This window comes from Haemaphysalis longicornis, unplaced genomic scaffold (assembly GCF_048455015.1).
Source record: "Haemaphysalis longicornis isolate Haplotype H1 unplaced genomic scaffold, Haemaphysalis longicornis Haplotype H1 scaffold_5, whole genome shotgun sequence".
Taxonomy (NCBI): Eukaryota; Metazoa; Arthropoda; class Arachnida; order Ixodida; family Ixodidae; genus Haemaphysalis; species Haemaphysalis longicornis.
The window spans coordinates 187,574,685-187,581,835 of record NW_027526385.1 but is presented as its reverse complement, the minus strand read 5'-3'; the positions used below and the strand labels follow the sequence as shown (position 1 = coordinate 187,581,835).

Genomic DNA, 7,151 nt, shown 5'->3' with positions numbered 1-7,151 from the left:
GCTCGTTACACAAGCATCGCAAAAGTATCCGCGACCGCGATGTCTTCCCCACCTAGCTTAGCGATACCAGTTGAATAAAGGTTGACCTAGTGAATGCATTGTGGACTTCGACTTCGTGAAACGTGTGCTCGAAACACATTGAGGCCTCTAGGAGTAATTTGAGCATGGTAAGTGAAAATTAAGCGAATAGAAAACACGGGTTTCAAAATGTCTTTTACAGAAAAAATAAATACTTGAACTTAAAAGCTTGAACTGGTGGCGCTCAAACCCAGGATCTTGGCGTTGAAAGCCGCGAAAGGACCCGCCAGGCCACGGAGCCCGAACAGCAAGACATTTTTTAAAGTGATAAAGAAAATTGCGCCAGTGTTTAAAGCTAACCAGAGACGGGGCTTGGTGCAACAGGAAGTGCCCGCTCGCACTGACTTGGAAGCGGAATGTAGCACTGCGGAAAGATGCTTTCGCTGTTGTGCGCAACAGCGTTCGTATACAGGCACAAATAACTGTGCCGGCCCGGAACCCGACAACGGCGCCGCATCGCCGCCGTTGTCGCCGCTGATAATGCTTGTAGCAGTATGGTCACCCTGGTACGGTAAGGACCGGCGTCGTTAGACGACTGCAGCACAAGTAGGAAAAAAAATTACACCATCTTTCCACGTGGGAACCCTGAGGGGATGCAAAGCCGTGCAGTAGTAGCGTGTTAATTGGTTGTTAGAGTAAAGACGCGTGTAGTAGCGTATCAAATGTCTTCTTTATTTATCGAGTAGAGGAAAACGTTTTGCGGCTTCTCGTTCTCGAAGCGAGGAATTCGCTGTTCGACGCTGGCGTTTCGAAGCGTTGTCACGTTGCCGAACGCCATCTGGATCAGCTACTCGCCGCTGGCGTTTCAAAGCGCCTTCTCGTCCTCGAAGCGAGGAATCCGCTGCTCGACGATGCCGTTTACGTTCGGCGTCGCGAGCTCTCCTCTGTGCAGCCTTGTCTTCGGAGGCACGAGACGAGCCGAGCGGCGAGGAGGAGAGCGGCGTTATCACAGCTGGTTAGGGCTCCTGGAGCGACAGTGTTGCCGGTGTCTTCCTGAGCCGGCACGAGGCGAGCCGAGCGGCGAGGAGGAGAGCGGCGTTATCACAGCTGGCGTGGCGAGGGGTAGGACGAGGAGAGGTGCCGACGCCGGATGACGGAGGGTCGACTAAGAGATGCTTTGTATCTAAAACAAAGCTATCATCACCCCGGGTACGTACCTTCATTACAAATCCTGTTCACTTTAGCTTCGCTCGCCATCCACCTTCGTAGAGTGAAATAGTAAATGTTAGTTTTAAAATGGCGCGAACTATAGTTGCACAGCCGTCAACGTACACGGCCGTTAATGCTTAGCATTTCTTCCCGGGCAGCCAGCGCCATTCGGACTACTCGGGGTGAAGGGGACCTTCTTTTTTAATCACCGGGCCGTGACTCGAGCGTCTACGACATGTCGAGAGTAGTCGACCAGCCTTGACCAGCGTCTTGGGGCCATTGGGAGCGGGCGCCGTTTTATGTCCCCACCAAGGAGGTTAAAAAAAGGCGGCTGTGAAACTTTAGTTCGCGCCATTTTAAAGAAAATTCACAGCATATCCACGGGGTGAATGATGATGAGTGGGCGAAGATCCTGAGGGGAAATCATCGGTAAAACCGTGACTCTTCAGTGAAAGTTCGCCCACTACATCTGTGTCTGAACGTAACGTCTAGAAAGTCTCGCTTAAACCGCGCGTCGGCACCTTGGGGCTGAGCTCGCCTGATGCGTTTTGCAGACGCCTCACGAGCTCTCACTGCATCGGGGTCTGCCTGCCGATACGCGCGCTTTCTCGCCGCTTCCCGTTCTCTGACGTTTTGGAGATCCTCTTCGCGCCGCAGCCGTGCCGCTTCGCGTACGGCAGGGTCCTTGCGCCGTTGCCGTGACGCTTGGGCCTCTCGTTCTCGCTGGGATCTTGGCGGCGTCGTCGCGCAGCCAGACGACACGCTTCGGCGTCCCGCTCTCGTACGGCAGAATCTTGGCGGCGGCGTCGCGCAGCTTCACGGAGCGCTTCTGCCTCGCGGGCTCGCACATCTGCAGCTTTATCCATCGGGCGACTCCGAGCGCGCGCCAACAGCGAACGGATTTTATTACAACGCTCCCCGCCATCTAGTAAACAATCCAAGAACTAAACTAGAGGTAGCCACGCCATCTAGTAAACAATCCAAGCGCATCTTTTCATCATATACAAGTACCGCCATCTAGTAAACAATCCAAGAACTAAACTAGAGGTAGCCACGCCATCTAGTAAACAATCCAAGAACTAAACTAGAGGTGGCTACATACATACGTCGAGGATGGAAAGACCCACGCCCTAAGGAGCTTCGCCCCTAAAAATAATTTACTACTTCACTCTACGAAGGTGGATGACGAGCGCAGCTAAAGTGAGAAGGATTTGTAATGAAGGTGCGTACCCGGGGTGACGATAGATTTGTTTTTCCTACACTGTTAGGCAAAAAGGACTAACGGCCTCTGCCACAATCATTACTCCCTTTGGGGGCTAACTGCGAGGGGACGAACGGTTAGTCCCCCACCCGGATGGCCCGTTCCGATACTCCCCAAGGACGAACTGCTGAGAGTGGCAGAAAAAAGAAAAAGCGTTCGCACCAGCAGGGATCGAACCACTGACGCTCGGAAATACACTATTGCTCAGTTTTATTTTAAGTAGGGCCTCACAACCATAGTTTTTTCTCGTAAATAACAATCAACTCGTCGTCACCTAGTTGAGGTAGGTATCTGGATGATCGGATGACTCAATTGTTTCCGCACAAATTAGCGGAAAGTAGGTGTATTCTTAGTGTTCGATACATATGTTTGTTTTTCTTTATCACATGGGAGAATGCGCTAGACGTTGCAGTGCGAGCAATACAAGCAAACAAAACAATACACTGAAGTTATGAGAAGCACATATGCATCAAAATTCAGGCAAACACACACAAGCGTTCAAAAGAGGGAATCAGTCAGGTGGTTGGTCAAGCAAACTCTACACATTATGTACAAATGCCACAGTTTCTCGGAAATAGAAGTTAGTTGATCTTGGTGGCTCAGCATGCCTATCACATAAGCGGCATCGCCACAAACTGTACAAACCAATCAACACAAACATGTCACAAGGCGGCTCACCAGGATAGTCGAATGGCAAAAATAGGATAGAGAAAGGCGTACTATCTATGTTTTTTCTGAGCGTTCACTGTAAAATGTCCCAGAAAAAGACAGCATCTCTGCAGTCTACAAAGCAGTGATCAATTGTCTCTGGTTGAGTACAGAGCCGACAGTCTGTCGACCAAGCTATAAACAGACCCCGGTCTTTCGTCCAAGTTTTAACAGGGAGCGTACTAGTGTGTAATTTAAAGAAAAATGTTTTAACACCTGGCGGAACACACATTTTACACACTCTATTGAGGACATCTTGGTACAGATATTGTAGGTACAGAACACGATATAGAGGTTGTGGGGATCCTAGCGCCCGAGGCCATTGCGCGATCACTGGGTTTGTGCCATCACGCGGCGCTTTTCCCCTCTCTCCTCCGAAATTCCGGCTCGTCTTGGCGCCTCTGTGTAGAGCCGAGCCGTCTCTCAAACTCTTGCGTGAGGTGAAGCCTGCAGAGACCGTTGCGGCGATAAAACATTGTCTCGCAGCGGGCGCTCCGCCCTGGTAGCGGAGCTAACCTCACCTGATTGGTCCGTTTGAACGATGCCCGAACCCGACTCTCGCGGAGACGCGAACGCGCGCCCTGCGCGGGGGTCCGTTCGGGGAGACGCTGAGGAGGACAGCCGAAGGTGCGTAACTATTTCCTCACCGCCCGGTCGCAGCTCTTTTGCGGCGGCTCTAAGCCCGCTAGCCCTTCCGGCTGCCGGCCCGTGCCTTCGGTTGATCCTCAGTCCGTTCACTCACATATTAGCCGTACCTGACACTCGACGATCGCGCCGTGCGGTACGCGCTTGGGAACGAAAGGACAGTGTCTTTCTATTGCGAGCCCATCGGCCAGCACCCCAGATTTTGCCCTTATTGCGGAGCCCACCGGTTCAGCGCGCCGAGGACGCGCACACTTGCGCGTGGCGCCAGATCGCCCATCGCCCCTTTTCACCCACGGCGATGTTGAAATGTAACGGAAGGGGTTGGCGCGAATAAACGCCTTCTGATGTACTACACTGGGCTTATTCCTTCGTCGCCCCCTACTCCACCTGCCCAACAGAGGCGGTGTTGAGCTGGGGCGACGGCGTCTCAGTTCCGTGAGCGTTCTCAAATAGCTCGAACCCGCGGTGGCTCCTCGCAATGTGCATGAGTGCATGCCGTATGCAATGCTAGAGTGGTGCATATTGTGAGGTAGAGACCACAAACTGGCGCCCAACGTGGGGCCATTGGCTCATTAGCCTTTGGCCGCTAATTAAGCTGAGTACGCAACCGGAATCAGTCTTATTGCTTATCCGCTAGCGGTAGCTGCTACGGGGACGAGGCGACTGCCCCTCCGTATGCGAGTGTGCGTGCACCCGTCGTTAACGCAGACCCACGGGGAAGTGCGACGGCGCGACCACGCCACACCTGGAGTGGCAGTACCCGTATTCCGGGAGAAAGGCCACAGCCGCCACCCGGAGCGGTGTACGCGAGATTTCTGCTTTCGCCGGCCCCTGTGGGTAGAGATACCAATATGCCCTTAGGCTCGTTTATTGCTCCTTACGGAGCTTACGCAGGGCAGCCTGAACCGGAGGCTTCTACTGTGAGGGATTTTTGCCCGTTGGTGGCGAACACGAACAGCCCCGCACAGTGGTCTGTCCCGGCTCCTTGCGGGCACCCCCGCTGTGCAGCCACGAATCTCGCTCCCCCGCCACCATCCGGAGCGGGGCTCCCGCCTAGTTGCGCGCAGCCAGAGCCCGTGCTGTCTACGCTCGCCGAATTCGGCGCAAGTGATGCAGGCGCTGCAGCCGCCCCCGCGGGTTTTGAACGACAGCAGACGAGCCTGAACGGTTGCCAGCTTCATTCCGGCAACGGCCTCTTTTCGGAGACTGCTCCTCTCATTGAGCTTGGGGCCACGACCCCATCGCTCGAACGAGCTGCCGAAGCACCATGGAATACATTGAGTGCGCAGCATTTGCTGTAAAACACCGCCCAAATGGTCCAGTCCCTGTCTGGCGCGGTTGAGGCACTCCTCACTGCCCGCAAGCCCATTCGCCCGGCTATCAAGCTGACCGCACCAACATACCGCGGCTATGGCGATCTGACCAGCGCCAGAGATTTCCTCGATTCGCTGGCGCACTACCAGCAGGCTATGGGGCTGGACGATGAGGAAATCCTCACACGCATTGTTCCAGTGACATTGACGGAAACGGCGGCTAGGTGGTACCGGCTCAGTGGCCACCGTGCAGCGAATCTTGGGGAATTCCGCGCGGCATTCCTGCGTGAATTCCTACCAGCGGACTACGAGCGTAGGATGCGGCGAGAGCTGGAGCTCCGGACACAGGCTCCCGAGGAATCTTTGCAGGAGTTTGTACGAGCTATGGATGAGTTGTTTGCTATCGCTGAGCCCCACGCCTCGAGCGAGGAGCGCGTTGAGCGCGTAATCCGGCAGGCACATCCAACCTTTTCGGCCTACCTGCGTGGAGGTCGTTTCCGCGATCTCGAGGAGCTGCATGGCTGTCGAGGCGAAGCGCATCCAAGGCGATATTCTAGCCGCGCGCGCCTACCGTCCGCCGCCTCCGGCGAGGGAGTCGCTCGAGCCACGGTGCGCGTGGAACGGGCCGCTGCCGTTGCCCCGGAGGCACGAAACCGCAGACCCCTCAGCGGCGCGTTTGTCGAGCGGGTCAAATGAGGGATGGGGACTGAGCGAACGCGCCCTGGACCCCTACACCTACGCAAGGCGCACAGCCTCCGCTGTGCCGGCCCAGCAAAGAGCAGGCAATTGCGGGCCTTTCGGACGTGGAACGCGCAACAACGGGCCCATAGGCCTTGTCCCGCCCAGGAGCCCATCCAATGCTGCACCGTTCTCCCAGCCTAGTTTGCCCGGACGCAGTGTGCCCGAAGGTGTCGGAGCGGGGAGAAATGCGCGCAGTGAGCCACCCTCGGGCCTGGTTCCATGGCGTCCCAGGGAGGGAGGTGCTGCTCGCAACCAAGCGCGAGGAGGAGTGAGAGTTTTCCGCTGCAGAGCGGTTGGGCACATGGTCAGAGAGTGCCCTGTGGAGGCATCTCTGGCGGGAAACGCCGACGGCGGTCGTTTGTGATCGCACAGACGACCGAAACCCCGCTCGCTCCCTCTGCGTGCCGTGCAGGCCTTTTAACCGGCGGAAACGCGCCGTTTATTCCGGTCAGAATCGCTGGCCGCGAATTTGCGGCTCTCTTGGACACGGGTGCCAGCGCATCGTTGTTCAGTGAGGAGGTTTTGTCCCACCTGCGAGAGCATTCGGTGCATTTGAGGGACTGCCGAACGACGTTCAACCTGGCGAAAGGCGTGGCGCATTCGGCTGGCGCTGCGAGGTTGACGGTCAGATGGGGGGACCGGGTGAGACGCACTCGTTTCATTCACCTCCCAGGGCTCAGTGTGCCCGTGATTCTCGGTCGAGATTTTCTCCTGAAAACTGGAATTACCGTTGACATTATGAATGGCGGCTATCGCGAAGCAGCATTCTCGCCGCTGAAGCCATTCATTAGCCCGCCGTCGCCCGCGCCTGCTACTGAAGAGAAGGCGCCGGATGCGCGCGGCGTTGAGCGCTCTGAGGAAATTCCCCGCGCTGAAAGATCAGCATTTTCCTGTCCTCAGCGGGATCGGACGGCTACGCACGGAGCACCGCATCCACTCATAGCCAATGCGGTTGACTTGGATCACTCGCAGCAGGTCCATCTAACGAGACTGCTAAATCGGTACGACGAGATTTTTACCGAGAGACCTGGCTGCACCGACCTGGTGACTCACAGGATCGAAACTGGAGACGCGCTTCCTCTGAAGTGCAACCCAAGGCCCATCAGTCTGTCCAAAAGGCAGGTGACCGATAAGCTGCTGGACGAGATGTTAAAGGATGGCGTAATTCGCCGCTCTCGCAGCGCCTGGGCTTCTCCAATCGTGCTGGTGCTGAAGAAAGACGGTACCTACCGCCTCTGCGTCGATTACCGCCGCCT

General features: G+C 56.0%; 1 pseudogene; it reads left to right on the top strand.

The window, feature by feature from the left end:
* Positions 1–4,654: 4,654 nt before the first annotated feature.
* Positions 4,655–6,167, top strand: LOC144140050 (uncharacterized; annotated as a pseudogene).
* The last annotated feature ends 984 nt before the right edge of the window (positions 6,168–7,151 follow it).